This window comes from Mustela erminea, chromosome 8 (genome assembly GCF_009829155.1).
Source record: "Mustela erminea isolate mMusErm1 chromosome 8, mMusErm1.Pri, whole genome shotgun sequence".
Classification (NCBI taxonomy): Eukaryota; Metazoa; Chordata; class Mammalia; order Carnivora; family Mustelidae; genus Mustela; species Mustela erminea.
Window position 1 is genome coordinate 21,754,225 of NC_045621.1, and position 15,539 is coordinate 21,769,763.

The window sequence follows — 15,539 nt, forward strand, 5'->3', positions numbered from 1 at the left end:
AGTGAGCTAATGGCCCCTAGTGGCAAGACAGGCAACAGAAGCAGGGGAGGGGGTTGAACTCAGAATTTCCTGTTTCTGTGCCTTAATAACTTTGAGATTGTTCAGTCATTTAACATCTCTTGGTTACTTTCATCTTACTACAAATAGTATTAGTGGTCTGTTAATAATGTTTGCATTCCAGGTAGTACAGGGTGATCACAGTGACCAATAGAGATACAGTATAGAAATGTTTGGTAAAGACCTAATCCTGGTATTCAAGTAAAAACATCTGGCCCCAGGCATTTGAAAATTTATTAGCCAAAATGATCCTGAAAAGATAAAGCCAGAAAAGACAATTTTAAGGAGAACCTTGAATAAATGTTACCACGGGTTTCTGTGAAGCTGACTCAGTGGATACGTACCTTGCGTGGTAAAATCATTTGAGATAATTCTTTGTCTTCCAGTACTTTCCTTCTCCCACTTAGTCAGATGCTGCGCTGGGCACGCACTTGCCCCAGGGGAGGGTTGTAATAGTGTAAAAAGTAGGTGTAGCCTTCAATTTTACTTCCTGGTTTTGTTTTTCAAAACTTAAACTCACTGGAAGGATTATGTGAAATTATCTTCAGAATTATCAGAAGAGCTACTGCCTCTGAGGTAGGGCTACTACCTCTGAGGTAGTCATTAGATTAGTTCTAAGGGATTACTGGAGAACAGCAAGAGGCCAGGGATCTGGGGGTGGGGAAAATGAAAAGCAGACACTTTGATCCTGGCATCACATTGAGAACTGGAAAGAACTCAGGTAAGAAACAGGTTGCCTGGCTCTCCAGCTTTCCTCAAGTTTATGCAAAAGTTGCAGAGCTATGTGAACTAGACCAATAAATCAATAAGGTATGGGCTATTCATAACAACCAAAGGGGGCTTCCCAGGGGCCCTCGAAATCAGTCCATTCTTCCAAGAAGGGTCACCTCCAATTGGTCTCAGTTTTCTTCTTCACCAACATAATCAGTACTTACTGTGAAAATTAGGTTCATTTTACAAAATGTGCTCATTCTTGCCTCGTGAATTATGAGGTGTCTTAAAAACCAAATTAAATAATAAAAAGAAAGTCAATTGAATTGGCAAATACACCTCTTCTTTCCTGCCAAAACCAAGGAACACTCAATCTGACTGCTTCAGCAGATTTAGGATTTAATTATTATTAATCGGTCAATCACATCTATTTAAGACATCACACCAGTCAGTCAGTTAATATTTATTGAACATCCTCCATGAACATAGCATGGGACATGGGAATAATTTAATTATTACATGGTAATTGAATTAACTCATAATATAAATAGTTGTTAGTCTGTGGGCCTAACGTTCCCAAATAAAGCAAATCTCAAAACCATGCATGAATGAATCATTTCCCCAACAATATTTTAATTATAGTTACTAATAATTAACAATATGGAATCATCTCTTTTCATGTAAAATTATGACATTTTAAAGCTCAAAGTGATCTTTTGTGACAAGATTTCTTTTCCTTTACTGCCGGGTTATTGGTCACACCCCTTCAAAAAATGAAGAAGTAGTCCAGACAGAACTGTGGGCAGCAAAGCAAGGTTTATTAAGTGATAGCAGTGTTAGTACAAAGCTTCTTAAGAGGGAGGGGACCCTACAGGGTTGCCACTGGAGTTTTAAGTCTAGGGGTTTTTATGGGCTGGTCAGTGGGCTGTTTTGATCTGATTAATTCTCTAGGTGCCTGTCACCCAGTCAGGTTTTAGTCATCTATCACATGGGAAAGGGTGGCGCGCTTCTGCCAAGGGGGTGTAAAATTCTTTTAAGGATGGTTTCCTCTTAAGGTAGAGCCCCTTCTCTGCCTGCCTTTCTTCCAACTATCCTTCAACACTTTGAGAGTAATTCTGACATCCCTCTCCAGAAGTATGAACAACTGAACCAAAAACATATCTCCTGGCCACAAAGTGCATGAGAAAAGGATTTGAACCCAGGATTTCTGTCTTCTAGCCTTTATTCTTCCTTTTACCTTATGAGCTTGTATTATCGCTGTAAATATGACCTTATCTGGGGTAATTACACCTGAAGAAAAACTAGCAGTGAATGCTAATATTATTATAATAATCAATATTTACTGAGTTTTTATTATATGCCAGGCGCAGCACTGTCTGGATTTTCTCATCACATTTGAAAAACAATTCTATGAGATAAATAACATTAGTGTTCTGTTTCTATATGTTAAACTAAACTGAGCTAAACCCCAGAGGCAAGGAGTCAGGTCTCCTGTCTAGTAAGAGGAGGATTTCCTATTTGAACATAGGCAGTTAGACATGAAAGCTCAACCTAATGGGATGCAGTTTCTTAAATTATAGAAAATTGGCCACATTAATGTGTTAGTTATCTATTTATTTGGAAAACTATAAGGTCCCGAAACCAGATTTCTAGTAGTTGGCACCGATCTAGGCACTGGAGCTGGGCTATAAATGAGAGAAATAAAGCCTAGTACCTTCATGGATTTTGTATTCAACTCTTTGTTAGATATTTTTAGAGTGTGAGGAAGAACGCTGGGGTTGGTTATCTCAATGGATAGTAATGAAGGAATTATTGTCAGAAGAAAGGTCAGCACGGACAAGGGGCCCCTGCGCTAAGAAGAAACCACCCTTAAAAGAATTCTAACCCTGGAAAAAGCCCCACACCCTTTTCCAGGAGGGTTAATCAGATCAAAACAGCCCATCAACAAGCGCATAAAAACTCTTAGACTTAGAAACTCCCCAGTGCCAATCCTCTCCGTCCCCTCCCACTTCGGGAGCTGTGTACTGTTGCTCAATAAACTTTTTGCTTTGCTGCCCACTGCTCTGTTTGGTCTATCTCTGCAGTCTTCGAAGCTGGGTGGCCAAGAATTGCGGGCACCAAAGGAATAGAAATGAAACAATAGGAGGAAACATAGAGGGTAAAAAAAATGCCAGTGAGGAAGCAGGCCACACAGCTGCACAGCCAGGCTTCTTGAGTGTGCAGTTTGCAGCAACAAGGCCAAGGCCGGGACCCTTGAGAATCTAGTACTCTGAGGTGGGATCCCACAAACGAGTGGTTTTGAGATTTTGAGGATTTGGTGTAGTTACCCCTCTGCTCTGACTTTCTAAGTCTCTGAATAGTTCCCCAAACTCCCAGGAGAGAATTATCACTGTGTGAGGTAGAGCAGGCCCGTTAATCTGAGCAGCCATGTCAGGTGACATCACTTCCGGTGGCCAGCTTCCGGATGGCCGCCTTCTCTGTCCGGTGCGGACTCTGGTTGCTGGCTGAGCCAACTCTGGCAGGGGTGCAGGATCACGGTATTAGAACAGAAAGTGAGTTATGGGGTGATGTGGCTCTGAAGCCCTGCCTAGCATAATTGCTATATTCCAATTCTATAAAAGACTGACTTACTCATGATTACATTGGTTACCTAAAGCAGTTCATTCCTTTTTTTTTTTTTTTTTTTAAACACTTGTTGAGAATTAGTTGAGACGTGGGTAGGTAGAATTGAACAAAAACCACATGATTTGCATTCAAACTATACTTAGCCAGATTCATTTTGTTGAGAGATAAAACATAAATTTCACACAAATTGACAGTTTTTATTACTTTTACAGAAACTTTTCTGATAATCATTCTTCCCGTTTATGTACACTGCATTATTAAGTATTAAATTTAAGGATTCAAAAACAAAAGACAGAGTCCATTCCCAAAGTACCCTAGAGAGTCAGGCAAGAAAGTAACCAGGGGAGAATATACAACATAAAGCTGGTATTTTCTGAAGCTATAGGTGGAAGCCAGGGAGAGGTTAGAAGAGGCTTCCTAGAGACAGTAACACCTAACTACACCCTGACAGACACAATAAGGAAGAGGAGAGAGGCTTCCTAAGCAGAGACAGTACACAGATTATCAAAGAGACAAAAGAAAGCAAAGCACCTTGGGGAAACAGGAAGTGATTCAGCACAACAAACAGAAAGAGTTTGGTGGTAGTGAGATCACAGTAAGTTCAGAAAGTTCTGGAAATTTGAAAAAGGGAGAGTAGCAACAAGGATGCAGAGAATATAGTCAAGAAAGAGGTTAGAATGACAGACTTTGGAATAGACAAGGAAGGAAATGAGAAGGCACTGCATTGATCTATTGGGAGAAAATAAGAGTATTGAGTTCTCGTGGTGCTGTCTGATATCGGAGAACAAATTTATTGGGCAAAATGGAAAGGGAGAGCTGGAGTGTTGGGGCTTTGATGAGAAATCTTGAAGCATAATTTTTTAGATGCAGAAACAGTTCCAGATGATGCCAAGTTTGGGGATGTGGTTTATAAAAGGCAGAGACTGAGGATGAAGAGCTGAGATGAAAATACTAAGGCTGAGTTGTTATAAGGAATACTGCACAAACGTAAATTAAGCTACTGTGAGAAAGGACATAGAAACAGAGAGAAAAACTGTGAGCTGATCCTAGAATCTTCAGTGGAAAGTAATCCAGCATTTGACAAGATAGATGGAGGGTGTCTTGGTTAGAATGCATGAATCTTGAAGGAGAAATATTTGCAGAAGAATAAAGGGAAGTATCGTGAAGAAATAGTGTGTAGAAACAAGGAGACTGGAGAGGAGCTGCGCAATAAGGAAAGCAAGATTTGGTTGCATCCAATAGGTACCATCCACACAGAAAAAGAGGTAGACAAAAGGTAAAAAAAATAACATCCACAGTTCCTGATCTGAAACCCTTGGTGCCAGATGTATTCTCGATATCATACTTCATTTGGAATTTAGGTAGGTTATAGTGGGTAAATACACTGTATATTATGCAGCAGGATCAGAAGAAAAATGACTCTCCAATCAAACACTTCATATGTCTGTAGCAAGATGTATGGCTTTTTACGTGTAAGATAAAAAGCGATTTTAATAATAATCTGGCATCAGTTCGGCCCTAGTTTCCTCATCAATCAGTTTTCCATAAACTTAGAAAATGTGTCTGATTTTCCAAGTTTTGGAGGTTTAGGGAATTTGGGAGACTTTGGAAATGTGGGTAAGGGTTTATGGATTTGCAGGTCTTAAAGTCAGAAGCTTTTATAGACAACTATCTCCACACAAGGTCTACCTCATATCTCAGCATTGACCGATTGAGTCTCGACTGCTCATGATACCTCTGTAATGTAGGTATAATCTCATATATAAAGAAGATATAACAATGTGACCTATTTTATCAGATTTTGGGAGCATCAACTCTGATAATTCATATAAACCACTTATCTCAGTGTGTGATATACATGTGCATATTATCAGTAGATTATTATTAACTACTATCATATTAATAAAGGCAGCCTTAAGCAACCCGATTTTTGCTTCCTCTTTTCTGAAATCTGCTCTGACCCTACTGGTTTTGCAAAACACAGCAGTCTTCCCATAAAAAATAATAAAACAAAATAAAAAAATGCAATCCTGTTGTGTACTCCCTTTACCCAAAGTAGAGGAAGACCATTCCAGAAGGAATCTCAAATTAACTCTCTTCCTCTATCTAGTAGAGACCTACAGCCATTCTAAAATATGACTTTGTCCTCCATGTCGAGTAATTTATAATCTTTTCATACTTTCCTTCCAAAGGAGCATTTCTTTACCTATGGGGGACAGACAGGAAGGGAAGGGAAATTTATTCTTACTATTTGTCATTAATGACATGGATTCTCAACTGACTTATTAATTTAATACCATTTCTTTGTGACCTCTTTATTAGGCATTGAGTTATATGTTGAGAATTGAAGATGAACAGAATGAATAGTCCTTGGTTTTAAGTATATCACAGTACAAAGAGATAGAAATGTAAAGAAGTAATTTCAGAGGAAAGAATACTTGTTTCAAGTATTGAATAGGATGTAGAGGAGGCCATGGAATCATGGAGCTAGAGATGATGGTGCAGGCTTTGCCCATACTGAGGGGTTTAGGCTTTATTCTATAGGCAGTAGCCTGTACTGAGCCCATAAACAGAGTACCTTGTAGCCTCCTCCCTTCTTTGAAACCACTGTCAGACCTTAAATGGCATGGATTCCTTTGTCTGCCTGCATGGTGTTATTAATCATGAGTGAACATTCATTTCTTCTCTCTCTTTCACATACACACCAGATACCGCAAATGCTCACTGTACATACCACACATATTTCCCAGCATAAGGTCTAAAAATCAGTTGAGCCTTTTTTTTTTTTTAAATCTACATGATTTAAAATGCAATCACTTCAGCTCACCATAGGTAAATGCTTAGGTCTCCCCTCTCTAATTCAGGCACTGATGGACATACCCAGAAAATCATGTGACAACTTTAAACTTGATAATTTAATCCTTGAATTGAGAAAGGCAGTTGTCATTGATAGTTCTGGTTGATTGTGAAAATTACCATCTTCTGAACCTAAAAGAAATCAGGCATAGCCTAACATAATGAGCAGATCTTTATAAAGATTTTTACTTTTTAAAATGATGTGCTGGGGTGACTGACTGGCTCAGGCCGTTAAGCGCTGGAGTCTTGATTTTAGCTCAAGTCATGATCTCAGGGTCATGATACCCAGCCCCGTGTCAGGACTCTGTTCAGGCTCCAACTGTCTTCAGTATGGAGCCTGCTTAAGATATTTTTTCTCTCTCCCACTGCCCTCCCCTTCCTCTAAAATAAGTAGATAATAAAATAAAATAATCTCTGGAGGACATAAGAAATCTCCCTCTCCCCCAATAATAAAAAGTCTATGCACCTTGAAATTAAAAAGATCTGGGTTAAAATCCTAGCTTTACCACTCACATGTTGGTGCCTTTGTAAAAATGTGTTTTACTGCTGACAGTATCGTGACCAGTGAATTGGGTATAGTAATCATAGCCTCATAATATGGTGGGGGACATTTAATAAGCTAATTAAATTTATATTAACTATTAGGGTTTTCTATAATTGTGTAATAAACAATCCCAAAATTTACTGACTTAAAGTAACTGTGAGTCAGAGAGATTTGGAAGGGTGCAGCCAGGATAGCTTGTATCTGCTCCATTGTCTGGAGCCTTAGCTGGGAGGAATCAAAGATGGGGTAACCTGTCAGCTGGAGGCAGGAATGATCAGGAAGTATCTTCATGTGAGTCACATATGTCAATATCTTATGCCTGACAGTTGATCTGACTTTAGGCGGGGACTTTAGCTGGGACTGTTCAGCAGAAGACTCCTGTAGCCCCTCCCTATGGCCCAGGTTTTCTCAGAGCAGAGGGGTCTCAGATTTCTTACATGACTATTCAGGGCTCCAAAGATGAATGTCCCAAGAGAACCATATGGAAACAGTGTCATCATTTCATTCCTAGACTAGGAAGTCACATAGCTTTATTCTGCTCTGGTAACAAACCCATTTAGATGCAAGGGCATGGATATAAGGCCCCACCACTCAGTGGAAGGAATGCCAAAGTCACATTGTCAGAAGAGTACATAGGATGGGAAATACTGTTGGGGCTAATTTGAGAAATACAATCTGCCATGATAACTGACACATGGTAGTTCTTAATAAACATGGATTTCCCCCTTTCATACTCACCATGACCATTTAACCAAGTTTCTGATCAAGGGAATATACATTTTGTGTTCCTTAATTCAGACAGCAAATACTTACTTATTTAATACCAGCTATGACCATTATTACAGGGGACCAGTGTTTCTTGGGTTTATAGTATGTACTAGGCACTATTTGAAGAACTTTAACTGCATCATTTATCTGATCACCATAACATACTAACAAGGTAGGCATTGTAGGTGACTGTCTTTTAAGAAAGGAGCAAACTGAAGTTAAGAGAAATTAAGTGACTTTCCTATGTCAGTCACTAGGCCGAGATTAAACCAGAGTAATGTGGCTCCAGAGATAACTGTTTTAACCACTCACTACGCTATGTCCTGTCTTTACTAATATTTAAATTCAAGATTATGATGCATGAACTTACTTATTTATGACATAATAATAATACAAACTATATTACATTATCACATATATTATATACAATTATATTACACATATAAATAAATTTATTTTGTTTAAAAGAGTAAAATATAGCTCTTCTGGAAAGTCTCAGAAGGATGAACATCATATTCATACATTATTACCGTGGAAAGAAACTAATATTCATTAGATGCATGCCTTAAGTATGATAGATTTTATTTTTCTTGAAAATAATGCTGTATGGTAAGTACTGTTATTCCCATTTCATTGGAGGCAATATTCTCTCCCTCCCTTTATTTATTAATTTATTTTTTAAGAGAGGGAGGGATGTGGGGGTATGGAAAGGCAGAGAGAGAGAAAGAGAATGCCAAGCAGGCTTCACGTCTACCACAGAGCTTGACATGGGGGTACATCTCACAACCCTGAGATCATGACCTGAGCTGATATCAAGAGTCAGGTGCTTAACCCACTGAGCCACCAGGCACCCTTTCTCTTTCCCTTTTTATTCAATCACTATTTATTGCGCTCCTTCTCTACAGTGTGCACTCAATCAAGATTTCAAACAAATACTGTAGGTTCCTAGCAGTCCTTGCTCTTAGATATCTTACAGTTTATCAAAAAGATAAAGAGATAGGTAATTAAGGTAGCAATTACCAGAAAGTATGTAAAAAATGGTATAATGAGGGAAATCCTAGGAACCATGGAGCCCACTGCAAGAGACCTAGTCTTATCTAGGGATGATCACAAAAACAACTGAAGTTTGATTTTGCATAAAGGAAAAACACTAATGGATAACAAAAAGGATCTTCATGTATACTTTAATTTCTTGCACTCCCAGTTCCTAGGAGATATGAAAACCTTTATTTTATTGGTGAAGAAATAAGAATGGAAAGGAGAAGTATTTAGGCACATCCCAGGGTAACATTAAAAAAATGGGGATTCATGTCCAAACATTTCTGACTCCAAAGCCAGAAGTTTTACTACACAGGGGGTCTCAGAAAGTATAATTGCCTAACCCACCAGTATGTTCAGCACTGTTAGATTGCAGAAATGTAAATTTCTTGACCCCATTTGACCAATGAGAACCATTGAGAGTAAAGCCCCTCAGATTGTGTTCCATTTACCCTCCAATTGATTCTGGTGCTCCTGAAGTCTGAGAACTGCGGTTCCAGACATAAAGAGGGAGAGTGACTAACAGTGGGTTGGATGGTTAACAACCTCCATGGAGTTTAAAATCAAACAGAAAAATAAGACAAGCTTACCAAAAACAAAAACAAACAACAACAACAACAACAACAAAAACAAAGTGAAGGCTGGAAATTGCCATGTTAGTAACCCTACGGCTTCATAAGAATTCAGTATAAGGTAATTTGGTGTGCTGTTTGGATAATCAAGAGAGTGACTAGCAAAGACCTACTGAAGATGATGGCATTGAACTGGGAATTAAAGGTGAAGGAGCAGCTTGATAGAGAGTAAGAGAAGGTCTTCTGGAATGAAGCCCTGAGTGTATGTTTGACAATGAGCAAGTAGACAGTCTAAAGCTGAAGGGCAGTCTGTGAGCCAAAGCAGTGGCAGGATGCTTTTGTATTGTAACAGATCACTAGGCCATGCTCACACACATTAATGCTTGAGAAATGACAGTCTTGTCCACACTGACAGCTCAGTTGGGACTAGTGGGGAAAATAGGTTGAGAAGTAGTGATTTAATAAACATCTAAGGTTTTATAAATGAGTGTAGGGGAGCAAAGATGATTTTCCCTCTACAGTTCTAAGTTCTCAGCTGAGACCTCTGCAATAAAAGACTAACAAGAGAAAAATAAAAAATTTATTAGCCTGTATACCTCAGACGTACTTGGGAAATAATGAGGGGAAAATGAATAACTCTCAAATATGACTTAGATTTCAGGCTTGCATACCATCTTCATGTAGAAGGGGTAGGCTTCCTAGAGGAAAGTGACTGGTTTTCAGGAAAGATGAACAAGGCCTTAGAAGAATAGATTGGAGGTATGATAGTTTGTGACAGTTTATCTGGGTATGGTGTGGACGTCTAATCCCATGGTAAGACTCAGTCTTCCTTAGTTGATAAAACTCCTGGTGAAGTGGTTTATGACAATTGATTTCTTTTTGGAGGGTCTGTCTCTAGGCAGATAAGAGGAGTTCAGTGTCTCTCTCCGTTAGTTGTTTTTCAAGTGCCTACTGCTTAAAATACTCAATATACCAAGGTGCCATATTTCGGAATGGCAAGTCTTACACTCCCAAAGTGATATTTTTGTGTGGCACATTCTGCTACCTTCATGAAGAGACTGAGCCCCAGTAGGGTTAAATGAGTTGAAAATACCACACAGAGATTAAGCAGGGATTAGAACCAGGACGTCTTATTGCTTTTCTACGTCAAAGTCAAGGAAACAAATTTGCAGACACTCTGGATCAACTCTTCAGGCCAGAGTTACTGAGAATAACAGAAACAGGAATGGAAAGGAGAGATGGATAAGAGAAACTTGATAGAATTTATTAGAATATAAACTCTGTACAGGTCTTCAGGCAGACACGTAGATCAGAAATGAATTTAAAAAGTCACATTTAAGAATTTTCTTAGAAAAAGATACCCACCCAAATCATATCATTATTTGGTAGAGAAAAAAAAAAAATTCAATAGGCTTCAACCATCTTGAGATGAATCATACTCCAAAGCTGTAGATCCTAGTGTGGACTGCAGTGTTCTATTTCTCCCTCAAACGGAAGAGATTCAATATTAATAACTGCTTAATTACAAAGATTGCTATCTGGACAGGTGAAGCGAAGAGTGGTATTACTAAAAGAAACAAGGGCAGAGGCAGTGCCCTGGGGTAGCCTGGACTCTCAGAGGCTATAGCCATACTCCCCCCTTTCACAGCCCCTGCCAGCGGGCCTGGGAGGAAGGTCAAGTCAGATAAAGGGACAATAAAAGGAGAAGCCAAGAAGAGACAGACCAAAAAGGCAACAGAAAAAGGCAAATTTTCAGACAAAAATGTGCAAACTAAAGAGAAAGAGGAGGCAAAAAGAAAAGAGGCAGCAGTGGCTAACCAAGAAACTTAATCAGGTAGATGTGCAAGAAAATAGTCACAAAACCCAAGGAGAAACCAGCTTCTGAAGAAGCAGGAGGGCTTCGAAGAAGCCACATGCGACTCACATCACACTTTTCAGGATTATCCACACTCCCTGTTCCTCCTTTTTCCCTCCAAAAGAATATTTTTCTCAACTGTTTTGTAAATATAAGTTTTAATAGCTACACGAAGGCATGTTTTTCCTCATCTCATCCCATTTTTTAAGTATATTTTTTAAAAACTTAGTGTAACTGCTTTGAGAAGTTAAATTTTATGCTGATGCATTTTTTGTTTTGTTTTGTGTTTTGGTGCATTTGTATTATGTGCATCAAATATGAGTATGTGGAATTAATAGAGCTTTTGTCTTGTGTATCAACTTAACATTTCAATATTTAATGCAGAGAAAAACAAAGTTGGAAAACCAGTGTTCAAGAGGAGAGAATGGTAAAGATATGGAACAATCAGCATGATTTTCATCCCACACACAACTTGGGGCTGTACACTTTGTGTAAATTAGCACACACATCTATTTCTGGCATGTTACATGCAAGTTAACATATTTTATATTCCAAATAAACAATGAGAAACATGGACATTTCCAGTTAAGAGAATTACATTTCTAGGAAATGACCTTTCCAGGCTGGTGAATATAAAATATCGAGGGCATTCAAGAAACAAATAGTTGGCACCTAGGGAAATTGGAATATTTAAAAATGTGCCTTGAAGAGCTAAATGACCTTTACTTTTTCTCACTAAATATAAAATGCTCACCTGCGTCCAGATTACACATTTATCGGGAAAGTTAGATTTGAGGTGTTCAAGCATTTAGACTTAGGGCATTTAACGTACCAAAACTCATAATATTGAAAATGAAGAGGATTTTGCCTGGAAAAATTTTTATCTGTACAGCTAGTGCCCCAGGAGAAAAACAAATGGAAATTCACTATGATCTAATACACTTAGATAAAACACAAAGCACTCACCCCCTTCGTGTGGCAAACAACTTTGCAGTTATAGGATGTAGCTTCCCCTTTTCTCTAATTTGGCCAAGAATTAAGGAGCTATATTGGGCATAGGCGCTATCGCGATGTTTCTATCTTGTTAACACCATATTTTGATCATCAAGTAATTAATTAGAGGTGCTTCTCTAATACCTCTATTGTAGGGTCATGGATTTTTGTCAAGCATTTATTCTTCAATGTCAGAAAATTATTATTCCTCATTGATATGCTAAAGATGAATAGCACTTGCTTAATAAATAGGAAAAATAAAGTTTAAATTTCTTTTAAAATTATCATAAAATGCAGACTTTTCTCTTGCCCTCTTAGAAAAGGGCCCTGGTAGAGTTTGAGTAGTTTTTCTATTATCCGAGGTATTGCTTTCCCCGGGGTTTTGTTTCAGAATCCCATTGGTAGTGGCATTAATGCAAATGCCCACCTATTTAGATCGTTTGAATGTTTTTCATCGCAAATTCTTCAACTGATGCTTCTCTTACTGCGTGCAAAGCACAATTATCAATGTGAGAAATGATATAATATAAAAATAGTAGCAGGGACTACTATCGGAAGAGTATGGAATGGAATGGAAGGAGTCTTGGCAGCAGTTTAAAAGGGTGCCGAGTTCAATTCCAACTCCTTCCAGATGGATAGCATGGTCTCATTGGTATATTGAATATACATTATAATTGTTCATGGGGGGGGACTTGACTTTCTGTAGGGAATGAGCGATGTTATTCCTCAAAGAGCTCTAGGCAATTAAGACTATTAGAAGGAAAGTAAAGATATTTGCATAACCTGAGATCATGACCTGAGCTGAAGGCAGAGACTTAATCCACTGAGCCACCCAGGCATCCCAGAGCCTGTTCTTCAAAGTGCAGCTCTAAAATCCCTATTTTTTTTTTAAATAGAAAATTAAGTAAAATCTGTTATCTTTTCTGATTTGCTGCAGGGGTAATAGTGTCTTCAGTTGTGGTGGGTGGCTGGGGGGGAGGAGTGGAGGATTGGGGTAAAAATTGAAAATAAAAGAATGCACCCCAGCACAAAGTATCATCAATGCCCACTGGCATATTTGCTAAGTAGCAAGAGAATGCTGAAGGAATATGTGTCATAAACCCCCAGGGAGAATCACAGGGCCCTAACACAAAGCTAATGCAACTCCAGGAGCTACTATTTGTGGTTGAGGAAAAAGGAATTCAAATGAGGAAAAGACATTTCTATGGCTTCAAAATCCGTGTCCCTGCTCAATCGGTCTTGTGTTAAAGACGACTTTATAAAGAAAAGCATCTTGATCTCAGATCTCAGATCAATTTTCTCTTGCCCTTTTTAACCCATCCCTTGCTCATGTCTCTCATACCGAAAAAGAATAACAACAGAACAAACAAAACCAAAAACCCGTCAAAATCCAGATCTCTAAGGTAAAAGGTTGCCGGTGAAGATTAAGGAAGTCCCCTGCAATAGAGAAGGTAGGTCCCATCTTACATCAAAAGGTTGGGGGCTACCTGGGTGGCTCAGTGGGTTAAGCATTTGCCTTCAGCTCAGGTCATGATCCCAGGGTCCTGGGATCGAGTCCCACTGTGGGCTCTCTGCTTGCCAGGGAGCCTGCTCCTTCGTCTCTCTCTCTCTACTTATGATCTCTCTCTGTCAAATAAATAAAATCATTTAAAAAACAAAACAAAAAAATTGTCTCTGTGAGAGGGGAGCTCTCAGTCAGCATTCTTAGCAATGCAACAAGCTCCAGAAATGAGCTGGCAAAATTCGCCTTCTGTGAGTTTTTATTTTGTTTTACATTGACAGGGTGTGGGTATATGGGGGGGGGTGGGTGGTTAAGTAGGGTGAGGCAAGGAGCTGCCAACCAAGAAAGAGTTCTTGGGACATCTTTGGTGCAAAGTGGTGGTTTTATTAAAGCCCAGGGACAGGACCCGTGGGCAGAAGGAGCTGCAGCATGAGGCTGTGAAGGGTGGCTGGTTATAGACTATGGGGTTGGGAAAGGTAAGGAAAAAGGGGGTTTTCAAAAGGATTTCTTATGTTATAGAAGACTCAGGATACCAGAGGCCTTGCCATAGTCAAGCTAACACTGTTTTTCCCTCTGGCAAGGCAAGGCATTAACCGTAAGATCCGTGGGAGCTTCCTGGCAGAACGTTACACTCTGCCCTGACCGCTTCAAGTATCTGTCAATGGGCTGCAGGTTATAATTATCTACATTTCCCCCTGGAAACTAGCCCATTGATAGAAATGCTTTGCTCCTGTAGATTGCTAAAACAATAAACTGAGGGAGTCTTGTGTCTTGCAAGATTGTGATCTCTGTAAGTTAACTATTTGTTTTTCCTTTCTTTTCCTTTGCTTTAGGGCAGCCAGGAGTCTGAGGAATGTCATATATATGACACGTGATATGGAGGGGGGAGTTGGGGGTGGCAGCTTCTGCTTTGTCCTCAGCTTGCCTTCTGTTCCCTCATCGAAGTGTTTTTAAGTTTGTCCACAAAGATCCCCTAAAGCCAGACATGTAAATTGTGGCATATTAAACCATTCTTTCACAGTCTCTTAAAAAATGTGCACAGTGATTGACTCCAAAATTCTCCTTCTAAGAATTTGTCCTAAGCAAATAATGTATGATGGACATGAAAGGCCAGAGCAATTTAGTTGTCATCAATAAAGAATTTGGTTAAAAATATATTTCCAAGCAATACAAGAATAGGTACCTGTTATAAACAAACTTTTGAAAGAGTATTTATGGACCTGCCTGGAAAATGATTATGATATGTTGAGGGAGAAAAAAATTTAATAAAACATATATAGCAAGAAATTTCATATTTGCAAAATACTCTGTGGATTAAAAGATATGTATATGATATGATGGCATATGACTATTTTAAATTTTTATTCTCTGTATCTGTATTTTCTTTTTATCCAATAAATATGAATTATTTGTAAGCCAAATACTAAAGTAACTTTAAAAAAAAATTGCTCAAAATAGTTAAAATACTGAGTCTGTGCTCTATCTGCTGACTTTCTAGGGTTATTTCCACCATAACTGGAGTGAACAATTTAGCTAGTCCTCCTTCCTTAAGGACTTCAATACAAAGTTGGCCTCTTAGGTTTATCTACTCATTGGGGAAAAAAATACATAGCAGATTACTATAGCCCCTTCTAGTTTACTCTCCCCAAGTAGCAGGAGAAAATTTTCCTAGATGTCAAACCTGCCATATTTAATAACATCAAAGAATGATACTCACCAATGTCTCTCTAAAGCTGTGGGTTGGGTAAGGAAGCAGGCAGGGGAATGTAATCATTGGGCCACACTCCCATTCTCCTCCCAAACACAAATGTGGGGAGAGAGTTAGCGTATCAAGTCTGGGTTGCTTAATCCTTGCATATTTCCGGGGGGGCCTGGAACCATTACTGACACTTGACTAACTTCTGGAAATGTGGCTCTCAGAATCTTTTTTATGTTACTAATTGATGATGTTGTACGTAAGCCTGGAGGGATGGGCCATGCTATACCAGCCTGTCAGAACTTGTCAGCATTGATTTATGC